At 39.9% G+C, this 16973-nt stretch overlaps 1 protein-coding gene across 1 annotated transcript in view; it reads left to right on the forward strand.

Annotated features, from left to right (window-relative positions):
- Nucleotides 1-16973, forward strand: part of SHROOM2 (shroom family member 2) — a 122485-nt gene that overhangs the window by 50551 nt on the left and 54961 nt on the right.

The following is a 16973-nucleotide window of genomic DNA, read 5'->3' on the forward strand; positions in this document are numbered from 1 at the left end:
AAGCTCTTACCAAATTTTTGGAGCATTGAAGCTAATAAATGCAAAATAAAATACGTTCACAACTACCATAAATCATGTTGATGTTCAGCAGTTCCAACTTACGCTGGCTATTCCAGTAAAAGCACTTGTTAGCAGAGCTTACATCAGTTGTTCCTGTCAGAGAAAGGGAGAATTTCAGGGTTGAGAAGTTTTATAGACACTGAAGAATCTGCCAAGACAGCAAGTCTTAATTACCAGGAAAAGCTTCAGACTGAGTAGAAAGATTCCCTCTCTTGGTGCTTTTCAATTTTATGACAGCAATTTGCTCACAATATGTGAATTCTGATCTGTCTTTGAAAATGGCAGGTTTGGTGCAGAAATTCCCTCGTGAGACACAGCTGTGTCATTCTTGTTACTCATACCACACTGCTTTCTGAGAAGAGGTTGCAGTCAGGTGGGGGCCATTCTCTTCTACTGTGACAGCCGTGAGAGGACAAGAGGAAATGGCCTTAAGATGGGAAAATCAGATTAGATATTAGGGAAAAAAATGTTTCACCGTTAGGGTGGTTAGGCATAGGAATAGGTTGCCCAGAGAGGTGGTGGAGTCATTATCCCTGTAGGTAGTGGAGGTGACTGGATCTGGTGCTGGGTGTTATATTTTAGTGGTTTAGGGGTTACTAGGTGGACAGTTGGACAGGATTTTTCAAAGGTCTCTTCCAACCTTGATGATTCTATGATTCACTTCACACATGTGATTTTTGAAATCTTTGTTACAGCTAATCAAGTGCTGATTTGCTATTGGGGATTTGTGGCAGTTCTCCACAGGCAGCAGAGCCCCATTGCTATACATGCCCTTGAACACTTTGGTGCAAAACTGATGGATTTTCATCAGTCCTTTGTCATCCCTCCCCTGTTTCCTTCCTTAGCATGTGTGCAATGGTCAAAAACAAGCTAGCTGTTCTAGCCAAGAGGCTGAAACAGTGGCTGTTGTTAGAGAAAACATTATTGTCTGAAATTCATTAAGAACTTCCATAGCTTCCAAACGAGGCAATAGTCCTTTGGGTCATTGACATGCCTGCATAATATTAGATAAAATTTCATAAAACTTACTGAATGAAACTAGCTACAACTTTTGATTTGGTTTTTCAACTTAGCTCTTTCTCTTGGAAAGTTGCCTTAGGACATCAGTCCTTTGACAGTCAGAAACCTTTTAACTTCCAGTCTCATTTTATTCTTGGCCAGCTTGTTCTCATGCACTGCTGTCACTGTGCTGAAATAAGTTTTCCTGTTGGAAGTTCAAATGATGCAAGTTTTTGTAAAAGCTTAGTTGCATGCCTTCTTTCAGAAGTTACAGTTTGAACAACAGAGTTTTGTTTTGTTTGCCCTAAATCTTAGGCTGAATTTTATGAGTACTTTAAACTTCCATGTCTTTAAGCAAACCAATTGTTTAGTCTTTGTGTGAGCACTCGTGCAGGTCTGGAATGAATTGGATCAGGGAACTGATCTGACTACAAAATTACTTGAGTAAGTAGGTTTTCAGCTGGGTAGGATCACCACTTTTCAGAGGTAGTCTGCATTTTAATCAATTGCAACAATCTTGAAGTGGCTGGTTTAGCATTTTCAGACTTTTTCAGTCTTCAGATTCACACTTACTGTTCCCTGGGAAGACTGGGAATAGTCCCACAATTCAGTTTCACCGAGTTACATCTAAGATGAAGCATTGATCTGTAAGTCATCTTAGCATCTTTTTGTCTGCTTGCCCTGTGTCCTTTGTCTAGCACTGTGATGTCTCTATGTAGCATTGGTTTGACATTTTATTCTGTGTGATAACCTGAAGCACAAAATAGATAGGTTTGAATTTCAATGCAATCCTGAAGCTTAAGAGAATCTTTATTTTAATCATGTTGTTCTTGCTATATGTGAAAGTTAATGTGCATAGCCAAGATCTAGGTTTTATGTGGAAAACATTTTTCCTTGGGGTCATTTGTCTTATCTATTTGTATACTGATCCAGAAGTGAAAAGCAAACTTTAAAAAATCTATTATGTTATGAAAAAATTACTTCTTAATAAAATTCTTCTGGAAAGTAAAGAACTTTCATTGCTATAATGTCAGTATAATTAATCGAGGAAAATCACATTTTATTTGTCACTGCTGAGAAGTGTGTCCCTGTGAATTTTTTTCTCAAAGCGGTAGAGCCACAGCCTTGATCCTATGTTGATCTAACTGTATGTAGGAAACAGTAGGACATCCTATTGTCTGTTTAGAAGTCTAATGTACCTACAGTGAAGACCAAGGGAAAATGTTTTAGTAAGAGTAATGTATTTCATTCACAACAATTGCTTTGTGTCAGTGACAAACGTTTAAGAAGCTCATGTTGTTCTGCAGTGGTAGCTGGCTTCCAAAAATTATATTTACCTGCTATTTTTAAAGAATATGATTCTTGACTCAGGGAAAATAACACTAGTTTCTAATAAAACTGTCTGCAGTACTAAATACTCAGCATAAATGTGTTGGCTATCAGCATATATACTTTACTGTATTTTCTGGAAACATTGCATAGTTGTGGTCTAAACCAAATCAGGACTGTGCAAACTGGCTCAACAACAAGTGGGATGTTTAAGTAGCTTACATACATTGATGGTAGAACAAGTGCAGTGTACTTTTGGTCCTGGATTAGAAGAGGAACTCAGGAGGCTTCATGTTATTTTCTCAAGTGAATTTGTATAAACAGTACATCTTAATTGCCTGCTAGTTCTTCCATGTAGTACTGAGTAATTTCTTGAGGGGATTCCTATCCTAGGAAAATGGCAAGCAGACTTTGTTTAGGACATTTCTTACAGGAATTACAGGTGAATTTCTTTCGTTTGGAAATGGTGTGTGTATCTACGTGCAAATGAAATTTGAGTGTCGATACTGAGTGTTGATGTTGAGGTGATTGCCATATTCCGTGCACTTTAATTATTTTGCATATACTTCCAACTTAAATTCCTTTCTACTTATTACATACTGTGTTCATTCCTTTGCACATGCAAGACATAAGCATATCGCAAATCCATAGTAATTTTTCATTATACATTCATGAGACACATTAAACTATTGAAAATTGGCACGTAGGTGAGGCTTTCATGTGTGATTTATTAAAGACAGGGTGAGGTTTTCGCCTCAAGGAGTCACCCTAAGAAGTTACATGGATTGTCCTCTTGGCTGGTTGAGTTGTCTGTTGGTGGCAGTTGAAATGGGTGGGCGAGGAAAGGAGCAACCTCTTTTCCACAGGTCTGCTAGTGGTGGGAGGTTGAACTTTGCTTACCTTGGCCAACTCTGCAGGTACTGCCAGTGCCTGAGAAAAGCTCTAAAGTTCTGGAATTTGGCCACATTGTTTACATATGAGGGCTTGTTGGGTTGTTTTCTGTAGCATTTTTTTGTGTTGTGCCTTCATGTTGCCAAAGTACAAGCTCTTTGTGCAGCGCTGAGGAACTCCCTTGTTAAAGGAGAGGGAAAGAGAGTGGGAGCAAACACACTTGGCATCAGAAGTGTAGTATGAATACTGACATTATTGTGCAAAATCCTAACAAGGGAAGGGACTTTCAAGATACTTGTTCTATAAACACCTAGACATGGAAAGTTAGGGTTATTTGTATTTGCATGGCACTTCATGAAGACAGCTAACTTTTAATTAAAGTACAGAAGGAATTTTTAATTAATGTCTTGAGGGCTCCAAGATTGTACAGTACTGTTTCAAACACCTGAGACCTGAGCAGAAATCTGTGAATAAAAGTCTTGACAGTCACAACGTTCAGATGGAGGATCACTGAAATTTGTCACAGTCTCAACAGAAACCTGCTGAACACCACCAGTGATCTTTCTGTAATGGGTTTTAGCAAGGAGATCTCGTCTAACCTATTTATGACCTGTGTACTTCATGGATCCCCGTGGCTGCAGAAATACTCTGTGAAACTTTAGAATGTCAATTTGTGAGATGACTTGGAAAAATGAGGGATTTTTTTTCCTGTACAATTATGAGATACAGATGGAGGACTGTGAATTCTATTTCTTAACCTATGTTTGGCCTTAGTACTTCTAGTTTCATAGATACCAAAATGGTATAGGAAACAATCTGCAAAACTACATGTATTTTTCCAATTTTAAACCTTTAGTATACTATTTTGTCCATGGTTATGGTTAAGCATTGCTCAATAAACCAAATGTACTTGTAGAGAACCACTGTTGATTAAAAGTGAAATTTTTTGTTTATCAATTAGATTTCATTTCTTCTGGAACTGGGATTTGTTACGGCAAAACAAATCGCAGTGGTTTCTCTCTTGTTGCCCAGTAAACATAATTCCTTCCTTATAAAGATTGACTTTGGCCTTAACTGACGAGGAACTGATTTTTTAATTTTTTTTTTAATTCCTGTATTTTCAACTGGACTTTGGAAATGTATAATATATAATGTACATCTGCATACATGTACCATTGCTGTAAGAAGTGGGCAGGTGTGATAGCCCCTTGCCACCCATGTTCCTTGGAACTGACAGCTGTGGAACAGGATGTGCCACTGCAGACCTTTGGGAGTGGGTATTTGTAACAGATGCACACAGATTTCACGTTCAAGGCATGAACATTTCTGTGGGACTGCAGTTCTGGAAGGGCAGGGCTCTTTTAAACTCCCACTTTGCAAATTCACTTGAGAAGTGAGTTAGTACATTTCTGTGGGCCCCCTCTTTTGCTCTGAGCAGGATGGATAGCCAGGTATGGAAAAATGTATGCCAGGTATGGACACATACACTGTTCCCAGTCACGTCTGGTGATGGAGAGGGAGTAAGCCACGTGTTTCAGGATGTGTAACACAGCATGACCAGGTACTAGGGCACCTCTTTTTATCCTTTGCTGCTGCCAGTGAGTTACCATGGCTCACAGCGGGATATCAGGAACCACACAGGCACAAGCATGGTGCATCATGTAAACAGCACAGCATCTGCAGGCCCAGCTCAGGAGAACCTTGGGTTGGATGTCCTATGCTTTAAGGGAGTGCCTAGTAATCCAAGCAGGATCTTTCTATGAAGGAACGTATAATGCAGCACCTGCCAAATAAACCACCCTGTACACATATACTCTGTAGGAACACACAGAATAGGCCAGCCCAATTGGAGGTCCTCTCCTGCTCTGGTTTGCTTTCCACCTTCTCCATGTGCAGATGCAGGGCTGGCTGGGCCTCCACTGTGCTCTTCATCCTTCAGCTGTGTGATCCTGCACTACTGATGGAAGGGGAATGGACATGACAAAAGGAGGAACACACACTTCCATCTTATATTTTCAGAAAATTATACCTTAGAAAAACCCTGATGAGGACCATTTTCCCTGGTTGCATCACAGTAACATAACCCAACACATTAACAGTGTGAATTTGCATACCCTTTGCTGTAACCCTAGCAATACCACCCAGGATGTTTTCCATGTCTTTTTGGTGGGGTATGCATCTAAAAAGCACTCTTATTTCTTAATTTTCTGCTCACCTCACCTGCTTCTTAGTTGCATGAACATGATTTGATTCATGCTGTTAATGACACCCTAATGGATGCTTAAGGTAATCCTAAGCTTTAGTTCCTCCAGTCGGTGGTGTATTGTCCCTGGTTTCAAAGAACAAATTTTGCATATTTGTCTTATATGGCTGCCAGGATTTTCTCAAATACATGTCATGACTGATATGTTTTCATTTTGTGGCAACTTCCATAATTTATTTCTTTGCAAATCTAAAAAAATCTGCCCTGTATAGCTTAAATATCAAAAGCCAAAATTACAACAGATGTCAGAATATTTTACCAAGGCAAAATCTGTTAGGGCAGTGTTTGGGCTACTAGAAGGCCATAGACATTTCCTTGCAGGTAAAAGAATATTCTGTAACTTGAATATGCTTATTCAAAAGGTTACTTGTGGCTGTGCTATTCAGTTTTTTTAAGTAATTGCCAGAATTGGGCAACATGGCTTTTTTGTGGAATGGGATATCCATCAAACAGTAAGAATCTGTGAGTCATGACTGGGTTTTAGTAGTGGATTTTTTTCCTTCAATCATGCATGCACTTGTCAAAATGGTTAATTCTGAGCATGAGTAGTCTCATCCAATTTAGTAAGAGCACTCACATGACTGAAGATAAAAGAAGTATACAAGTGCTTACAGGATCTAACATAGTTTTTTAGAAGGTAGTACATTGGAGTTATTCTGAAAACTGCCTTCCACTTGTGAATTTCAGTGTAGGTGCTTGAAATGCTAATATATAGCCCCTTGAGTGAGAGAGACGAAGAAAAGTGAGCTTTCTAAACTTTGGGGCTCTGAAGACACTCATTTCACATGCATGCGTACACAAATAATTTTTTATGTGTTCAATAATACTGTAAATATCTTCAGACTCCTGACTGAAACAGAATTATAAACCCACCCATTAAAGACCAAATGAATAATTTTTTATGCGAAAGATTATCTTTGAATGTTGAATGCATGTTTGTGTGTATGTATATGTTTTGAAATAATTGTTTGGGATTGCTTTTAAGCACTTAAGAGTGTTGAGTTTTTTCACATTAGTCAGGGATGTTGAAATGCACATGTCTAATTTCAGGAGAGAAGGAATAATACTCCTATTTCAGTGTGCTGCAGTTTCCTCCTTGTGGAAATTTTATTTTAGGTTACGTATTTCAGATCCTGAGGATTAAATGATTGACAAGTTGGAAAACTTGGCACTTCTTACACATTTCAGCATCAAGTATCTACCATATTGAGTGTAGAGATTTTATGCTCTACTTGCTCAAGTAACTACATGTAACATCTTCCAATTTGAAAAGATTATAAGGAAGTTTTAAAATAATTTCTGAATCCAACCCTTAACTTTAGAAATATGACCACTTCAAAGAAGGGCAGGAATGCAAGTGTGTTGCAGATTTAGTTACTGAATAACTGAAGAAATTTGCATCTTATCTCTTGCACAAGAAACACAGGGTATTTCATGGTTGATTCTACTGAATCTGCATAATACTGGATCACCTGGCAAAACAAAGTCTGGCATAGAGTCACAGCTACCACATTGCTGAGTTATACAGCCCTTGTGCTTCACACTGGGTGCAGAGGAAGGACAGAATGACAAAAGCTGAAGTTTGGGGAAATTTCTGCTGGATTGCTATCAAAACCAGAGTCAGTTCTTTGGCTCATGGAGCAGCCTTGGCAGCAGGTGGGCAGCTGAATCAGGGCTCGCATCTGATGGGGAAGAAAGCACTCTGGGGGATGGGAACTGGTCTGGCATAGGTCATGTCAGAGCAAAGTAGCTTTCTCAGGTAAAACCTGAATCATTCCAGCTTGTGGCACAGTTCTTTGTGGAGGTTCCATAATTTGCATCATGTGGCTATAGTGTTTTAACCAAGATCAGAGACAAAGTAGGGCTGTGCTCTCTCCTGAAATGCCCTGGGACAAGAGGAATTCCCTTTCCCCACTCCTGTTTTTGGGTCACCTTGGACGTGGTGAGGTAAATTAGCTGAAATTGGTGTGGGAAAACACCACACCTGAGTAGAAAGAGCACTATTTGGAATGTGGTTTCTGAGGAAGCTCAAGTCATTTGGGATGGCTATGGAAAGGTAAGCTTATTGTGGTGAGTGGCTGGGAGGCAAAACACACCCATTGTTTCTGGCCACAAGCAGCACCAGGATTTCTGTGACTGTGTGCCCTAAGGATGTGGCAAGTTCCTTCTTGCTGAAGGCAGTGTTTTGGGCAGCCATGTGCTGCTCTGGCATTCACTCTGCCCATCCTGGGCAAAGATGGCAGGGGGAAATATCTGAAGGCTGCTCTGCGTCCTGCTGCTTTGCCTCAGCCATGGTGAGACAGTCTAAAATCCCCTGTTTTGACTCCTGCTGCTGTTGTTAGCATTAGCCCTGTCAGAGGCTGTGTTTTTCTTCAGTGTTACTGGTGAATAATGCTTTTGTATTTACCTTAAAGGTTAATTTCTTTAGCACTTTACATGGCATGATAATTTCCAAGATACTTGAAAACTGATCCTGCCAGAACAGATTTATTTGATGTGTGAAGAATTTTAGATGTTTCCTAATGATAAATACTCATTAAAAATGTTTTATTCCTTCTGAGGAATTCTGATAAATCATGGTAAAAACTGAGGTAAGAGGGGTGACATCAGGAGTTTAATGCTATCTAGCCATCAAAAGGTAGCGGAATGTGCAAAAAGTAAGGATGAGGAAAAAGTGTTTATGTAGCTTATATAATATACCATAAATCTCAAGGGCAACATTTTTATCTCAGACATCCAGATGTGTCTGTCTAGTTCCCCAAGGCAGACCAAGGAAAAACAGTTCCATAATATGAGAGCTTTATCATGGTAGTCTATTGTGAATTTAGAAGACAGGAAGATTTATTATGTTATACCTCATACAAATTAATACCTCTTTGTTGACAGTGCATATCTTATTTATAAATGAAATTGCTGTTCTATCCTGCTCAAGCCTGTACAGTTGGGCTGAGGAACAAGGAAAACCTGAGCAAACTGTGATGATGAAATACTGATTTCATCAGGTTAATTACTAAAGTCTTTAAGGGCACTAGGGTTGATAATTTATTTGCATTTATTTATTTTCACAGACAGAAGCATTTTGCAGGTCTCTCTAGTTTCTTTTTATGTAAAATGCGATTTATTAGAGCATGGGATAGTAAAGGAGCTGCTGTGCTGTGACAAGGTCGTGCTTCTTTCAGCATGGCTTCTTTAAAACAGGCTCTGTTGGCTGTAGTGTGGTGTTGTTTGCTCCATTTTTCAGGTGCAGGATGACTATCAAATGGGAAGTCAGACCAACTGGTTACCTGATACATGGGAGGAGAAAACAAAGAGCAGTGCTTATAGGTCTCACCATGGTTGGCAGCAAGGCCAAAAGGCGATTGTGTAGACCTGTGTGTCATTTTGGCATGTGAGAATCAGCATTTAAGGTAGAAGATGCTGGTTTGCTCAAATTTTAGGGATTTCTATAGATGCCCATATAATAGAATTCTGTCAATAACTTATCTGTCAAAATACTGGTTCAATTTGCCATTCTAAGAATATCTGAATATTAATAGGTTTTTTTCATTACTGCTTTTCTCTTTTAGATCCTCTTCTTCCCCCTAGATGTCTGTAAGTTAAGCATGTGTTTATATTTTCATTTTATTGTTTTTAAGTTCTAGGTCACCTCTTTTTTGGGGATACTTTTTGGAAGTAGTTTCCTTTTATGATAAGATACTAGAAGCTGAAATCGCAAAAACAGGAACTCCTTCTGTTTTGTATGGACAAAAGTGCTGCAGTTCCATTTGCTGCTTCCAGAAAAATAGACTTTGTTGTTATAATTTGTTGGCACTTTTCTTGGAAAGATAAGTAAGAGGGGAGTACAAGGTATTCAGATAGTCAGTGCATAGAGATCATAAACAACAACAAAGCCTCAGTTTTGTTTTAACTCATTGCATTGAGTTTTAGTCAGCTACAAACATTCAGGAAAAAGACTGGTAATATTAGAAAAGCTATTAATTTCGGGTTTTGGAGTGGGTAATTTTAAAGGTGCAAAAAATCCAAAAACTGCTGACTAATCTCCCTTCGAAACAAAGAGAAACAGTAATTACTTTATCTCGAATTCCACCTTCATAAATGGAGACACCCAGAATAGTTTCTGAGTTTGAAGATCACAGCTATAGCAACTAAATGTCTGAGGTCACCTTTTAGATGTGCAAATAAGACTGCCTAACCACAGTCTGTATTTTTTTATTACTCTAAATAGCTTAAAGTCTGATTTCTCCCTGTGACTGAATTCTTTGCTGGTAGCGCTCTCTTGTGGCTGGTACTTTCATTTAAGCCACTTAAGAAATTTAAAAAATATGTATATTATTTAGAAGTTTTTGCCTTAGGACACAACAGTCTGTGTTGGATAAGCGTTCTTAAATTAAATGTGGTAATATATATTTTAATAATGCAGGAAGGTCAGTGTAGGCAAAAGCATCCCAAGTGTGCTTCCCAGAAGATCTCAAAGGAATAGACATATTGGGCATTCATGTTTTTAACCTCTTTTCTTTTTTGTGTATTTTTGGTGAAAAGCCATATGCCTGTGGCCAGACAGAGGGGAGGCTTGGAGGGGAATGAAATCTGCCTTGGCAGCCAGTCAGGTGGAGGAGAGGCGGGGATGAGCACCTTCATTAACTGACTTGATTGCAGATGTTGCTGTTTCTGTGGTGCTGCTCTTGGTGATAAGCAAGTTACTTCTCACAACTTTGGCTTTTAAAATGGAAGGAAAAATATTATTTGGGAAACTTTTCAAATGAAACTGATATGTGTGTTCCAGGTTCCAAGTAAAAGCTTGAAAACTTTTCACCCTGAATCTGTGTTTTCTCATTGTGGGGATAGGAAAGGAGAAGGTGGGGGGTTAACTCTTGACCTATTCTGTCTTTTAATACAAAGTTTTTAGCTGATGTTTTAATTTTCAGCAAGGAGGCAAAGCCTTCTGGAAGCTCAGCTTGTGATGTGCAGGAGTTTCCTTTGAACCTGGCACATACAGCTTCCTCTTTCAAGAACAGTTACTAGGGAGCAGTTGTTTGGTATGACATGGACTCCCTACTATTGGTGTTGTGCATCCTGTGTCATAGCTTTATGAGCATGTCTGCATTACTAATAGCCAGTGTGTGATGTTGGATGTGAGCCCCTTTTCCTTCTATACTGTAACCCAACAGCAACTGGAATAATGATTCCAGGTTGTTTACTTAGTTGTACGCCTCAGAGAGGCAGTTTACTCTTGAGATAAGGCTTTGAATGAGAGAGATCTTGGCCCTTGATGAAAAGCCTCTTTTCTTCTGTAGGCTGAACTCTTATGTATGGCATTTGTCTGATCACCCACCTTCGTTCATATTTGGATCCCATATGTCACATAAGCACTGTAATAATCCTAGTTCTTTCAGGGATATTTTTAAAATTTCAACTGTTCTTCTGGGAAAGCTTTCATAGCAATTATGTGACTGTTTATAGCTGTTTTCCAGCAAATGTACTGCCATGCCCAGCAATCTTTGAAGTGAAGGTAAGATGAGCTTGTTTGCTGTTTTGGCTGCAGTCTGGAAGGACAGCTCAAGTAGTATCTGATTGCAGATTAAGACTGAAAAGAGGCTTTTTAAAGAAAATTTAAAATTCTATTAGTCAAGTGTGTTTTGAGGATCAGATTTTCCTTTTCGTTAAAATTAAGGAAATACTTAGTTTTTCTCATCTCATATCACTGTATCAATGTAATCCTCATTAGTTTTTTAGACAGAAGATTCAATAGTATCTACCCTTTGCAATTTATTCTTCTGTTATGTACAGTGAGGATGGACTTGCTGCTGGAAATTCAGGGAAAAAAGTTCTTTTTTCACCACTTGAATTTTACTTCTCTGTTTCCCAAATAAGTCACCAAGATTGTTATTTGTCAGGTCTGCATCCTCATTTACACAGCAATAACTCCTTGGTTGTTAGTCTCTTCTTGAAACATTGTTTAAAAAGCAAGCCATTAAGTCAGAGTCTGCCTTTCTCTGGACTGAGTATGCACATGCACACACAGGCATGTGTGTTGACGTTAATAAGCAAGACATCATGCTAGATTTAGCTTACCTTTATTAAAGGCTACTTCCAAAATAACCTCATTAGATTAGGCTTAATATCTGTGAGTAATCTGTACTCTCAACTTTATATGAAGCACCGTTGTTTTTTAATAGAATATATCAGTCTGGCTGAGAAAGTTTTAATCAGACCCCATCTAACTTTCCAGCCGGTTCGCACAGTTGAGCTATTGGACTTCTTTGTAATTTGTAATTCTGTCATTTGTGTCTTAACTGTATTTCTTTTAAAAATCCAAATATGTATGCTTGGATAAAATGAGACCACTTCTTGCCCTTTAGCCAACCTCCTTCCTGAAGTTTGAGTTTCTGTAAATCCGTAGAACTTCCAGATTTTCTTTTACAACTATGAATGCATCCTGTGAAAAGCCATTTATTTTGCACATGCAGGATGGGGGCCAGTCAGTTGGTAAGGATGCTGTGGTGCAATCAGTCTGCCATCAGTTATAGAACAGAATTAGTAAAAATGTATAGTTGTTTAGTGTGATGGGTCAGTGAACCTAAGGAAAACATGATTTTGGCACACAGGCCAGTGTGTTAGAAGAAATTTTATCTTTGTTCTGCTGTGCTGATCCTTCAGGGTACAGCATAATTAATCTTTTTCATTTTCCCCCAAAGAAACACTGTGCAGCCTCTTACTGTATCCTTTATATCCTCAGGTACAATGATGGTCAGCAACCATCAAGCAAGCTTACATGTGCAAATTTGGCTAGCAGAAGGGGATTAATTGTGTGACTATGGAATAAAGCTTATTTTTTCTGAAGACTTTTAACATAAATTGTCCTTTGAAAGAACTCCCCAGACGTAGTACCATCAGTCTCCCTGGGGGACGGAAGGATGTACCTGCCATTTTTTTCTGTAGGTGATTTCCAGTGCCTGCATACAGAGATGGTTTATTTCTAGGGATGTAACAGGCTGCCTCTCTTTTCGGGGAAGTACTGCTCCCCGAGAAGTGTCTGGTTAAAAACACCTGTAACTCTCCACTACCACTGATGGTCCATCAACTCTTAAGAGATTTTATTTTAGCTTTTTCATCTCGTAGGTGACATTAACTTCTTTACAATGCAGTGCCCCAGACCCATCCCCAGATCAAACAAACAGTTTCAGCAGCATAATGTCACTGCATTTTTCATGTGTCACGTCAAACACCGCTTCAAACGAAAACTAAAAATTCCCCTCCTTCCTCCTCCGTCAGGAAAAGTCCTCTGGTTTCATTTTTTGCTCAGCTTTTCCCCGCCGGGCTCCGCAGCAGCGTTCAGCGCAGGGTCGCGGGTCTGAAGTGCTGCGGCCTCAGCGGGGAGCGCTAACAAGGCTCCTTTGTGAGTCTAATTATATCCCTAAGCTGGCGGCCGCAGATTAGCACGACAGCCGGTGGCGGAGGGCTGAGGAGTCAGTCCCATGCTCTGCTCCGCCGGGAGCAGAGCCCAGGAGGGCGCCAGCAACACCCCGGTGCCGCCTGGGCCCCGCCGCTTCGCTCTCGGACCGCTCCCGGTCCCGCTCCGCCACCCGGGAGCTCTGCCGGGACCCTGAGGGAGGAGGCACCGCCCGGCACCGAGCCTGGGTAGGTACCTAAGGCTGTGCCAGCCTGAGGACACTCTGCCAGCCTGGACAGGACGTGGGGCACCCACGAGCTCCGGCAGCTCCTCACCCCTTCGTCCCATTGCTGGGATAAGCTAGCGCTCAGGGTGCTTTCCTCTTGGCTTTTTTGTGTGTTTTGGAACTTGTTGGATGAGGGGGATAAAAAAGCTATGCATTGTTGTCTCAAATGCATCCCATTAAAATTTCATTATAGGATTGTTAAAGTGGAGGGGCAGTTGTGGAAGAGTTAAAAGAGTATTTTGTTGTTTGCTTTCAAATTTGCCTCCTATTTCTCAGTGTACTGGCTTCAGTGTGCTTTTTCTTGCTGAGCAAAACTCATCTCCCAGCTGTGCTAGGCGCTGGGGTGGTTTGTATTGCTACTTTCTAAGAGATCTGCAACCAGTTTTCTTGGGCTGGTCTCTTCATCCCTGTACGGGATGGAGACAAATGGAGTGGCAGAGTCACTCTGTAAAACTCAAAGTGTCAAGGCCTGAAAGTTTTTAAGCCTTCAGCTTTTAGTGGTGTGGAAAGAAAATTCAGTGGAAAAAATTTCCCAGGCTGTGAGCTGTTTGCCAAAATGTGCAGAGCTTACACAAGGGTGGAAGGGGATTTTTACGGAAGAGTGCAAGAGGAAATGAGTATGCTGATAAATGTGAGACCAAAATTGTTTGTTCTTCACGATACATCTAAAGAAAAGGTTGTGGGATTTCTCCTTGGGAGGGAGAGGAATATGAAGTACTGAGCAAAAATGGGGGGGAAACAGCATGATCTTTTAAATACACTTGTCTTACACAGTTTGGGGAAGGGGGAAGGAAGTAAATAATTAGGATTTTTTTTTTGGTCACTGCCAGACAGTCACTGCTTCCCGCTTTCCAAGAACATATATGCTGTGAAGGTGGGGTGCTGGAGCAGCATGGGCTCATGTGTTTCCATCTCTATCTTCTTAGTGGTGACCAGACAGGCCAGTCAGCTCCATTAGAGAAATCCTTAATCTAGTAAGGCTAATGGACCTTCTCTCACTAGAGAGCTGCTCAGATAGGATCTACCCACTGTATTTGTGGGGAAGGATCCCAAAAGAGTTAAGATGAAAGTTACTGTTGGTTTATAATAACACATAGCAATTAATACATAACAGCACTGGCACATAAAACCCTTCACACATTTCTGTTGACTTCACTGAACTTTAAGTAAAGCTATAAAATATTAGACTTCCATTAGTCACTAGGAGCTCATATGTGGTACTCAGTGTGTCTCAGTGATTTTTTTTTTTGGTATGAAGATACCTTTTCTATTCCGTGAGGCTGTTTAGACATCCTTGTGTGGAGCTCTGTACCACCCTAGAAGGAGTGTTAAAAGCCAGGGTTTTTTCCCATCTGAAGAAGACTAGAAGAAGACTAAAGGTAGCACATATAATGCAGACAGCTGAGTACTCACTGTTAGAGCCTATTCACTGCTCCAAGTTTAATAATAGTGATGTAGGCACAATTTGCATGTGAATGTAGTCATGGATCTGTGTGATCTGTTGTGAGATTGTCCATAGATACACACCTTGGTTTATGCAGGAAGAATGCATGGATGAATTCAGTTATTAAACTACTTGATCATTTCAGAGGGATGCTGATAGTTCCTGCTGCTTTTTAACAAACAAACTTTGGCAACAGGAGTAATTATTTATGAATATTAACTAGAGCATTTTTTCCTGTATTTTGTCAACAGTTGTAACTGATCTGGGCTTGGAAAATTTAGATAGTTTCTGATTTGATTTCTGTGTATCCAAGCACGTGTTTCAACCTGTGGACATTTATTTTTCTATTTTTGCCAGAATTACTCTCTTTTAAAACTTACTCTTGGTGATAATTAGGGTGGCTAATTAAGATGTGAAGAGGTGGTGTGAGCTTGGCTGGAAGAAAAGTCATCTATTGAAGATTTGTGTTGTTATTGCTGTGAAGTGGTTCTGTTTTCAATTTTGCTTGGAAAATAGCTTTTATTTTGCTGTGAAGTAACTGAACCCAGCTTTCAAGTCTAATGATGTCAAATTGGGTGCATAACTTGGCACATTCAGTTTCTGTAAAATAAGCCTAAAAACCTAGTTCCCCAAGCAAAATCAGTGCTATTCCAGGAATCCCAGAAATGAGATTTGTGATTGTAAGTGTTTTAGGACTGCCATATATCTGCTCAAAATAAGGGTTTGTACTTATTCCCAGTATATCCAAATCAAGGGAAACAGTTGTTTCTCGCAGAATTAAGTGTCAGAGGGTAAAGCAGGACATAGAACCAGCCTCAGCAGAGGATCCAGCTTCTTGCACTTGAATTACTGCAGTCCCCTCTTCCCCTTATGGATAGAGGGCGGTGGCTTGCATTTCTCAGGGTCAGGCTCCTCCCCACAGGGTGGTAGGAGCTCTGAGACAACATTATACCTGCCCATGCAGATTCCTTCTACTTTCAATAAGAGTCTACACAAAATGTTAGAAATATTTGGTCTGTGTTAGTACAGGCATAGGAGAGTAGATCACACTCCAGGAATTTGCAGGAAAATATCTGCCCTTTGCCAATGGAGAAATGGTAGATGGATGTGTAAGTGTTTCAAATTGTACTGCTGTGTGTTATAATGCTGTTATGGCTGCAGTCATCAGTTGGAGATTAAGAACGGGATTTAACTTGGAACTAACAATTAACTTCACCTGAAACTTGAGCTGCCCCGGGAGGTAAGGAGGGAGAGGTTGCCTTGGATGATTGTGCAACTGTAACCACCTTATGCCTTGGGCTTCCAACACGTTAAGGCAGCTGAGATTTCCTGCCCAAATTATGAACTCTGTAATGTGCCAAAACTCTAATGTCTGTTTTAATCTGAAAATAGTTTTTAATGACAATAGAAATCCTTTTTACAAACCATGGTGTATATCACAGAGTGATTTACAGTTGCATAGATACCTCACTTCAGTGGAGGAACTAGAAACTTTTACATGCACTTGTATATGTAATCCAGAAGGGGCTGCTCAGAAGAGGAGGTTTTTTGGGGGGGTTTGGTTTGTCTGGTTTTGGGGATTTTTGGGTTTTTTTGTTTAGTTTTTTTATTTGTTTGTTTTTGGTTGTTGATTTGGTTTGGTTTGGTTTTGTTGGGTTTTTTTGTTTCTTTGGCTTGGTTTTTTTTGTTGTTGTTGTTTTTTGTTGTTGTTTTTGGTTGGTTTGCTTAGGTTTGGGGTTTTTTTGTGGAGCAGATTTTTCTTTCAAATCTCTATCGTCCTTCTGAGACCAAGATGCCTCAAGGGAAAATTACTACATGAAAAGCTTATTTGGTTCTTTGTTAATGTGGAAAGAACTGTAATTTCTACAGTGTTGCACTCATCTTCTGTCTCAGTTATGGCTAAGCCAGAGTAAATGGGTCCTGGATGCTGAGTGCTTTGACCAGTATTTATTTGGAAGATTACTTGAGAATTCCAAATGTGAATAGGCTGAGAAGCAATACTAGAGTATTTAAAAGTACAAACTTTTAAATAGATGAGCAAAAAGACTTTATGTAGGCCTGTTGAGTTGGTTCCACTTCTTTCTCCAATGGGTTTTTTGGATGAAAAGAACTATATTGTTTCTAATGGTGATCAGCAGTATTATTTTAAATATTTACAGTAATTTCACGAATACAAGCCGCACCATTTTGACTTAGATTTTGCTCTCAAACCGGAAATGCGGCCAATATTCAGGAGCGGCTAATATATGAATAATTTTCTGACATTTACAACCCCAGAAGTGCCAGCCAGGGTGCCGAGCTGAGCACCTGC

Source organism: Catharus ustulatus, chromosome 2, assembly GCF_009819885.2.
Source record: "Catharus ustulatus isolate bCatUst1 chromosome 2, bCatUst1.pri.v2, whole genome shotgun sequence".
In the NCBI taxonomy this organism is placed as follows: Eukaryota; Metazoa; Chordata; class Aves; order Passeriformes; family Turdidae; genus Catharus; species Catharus ustulatus.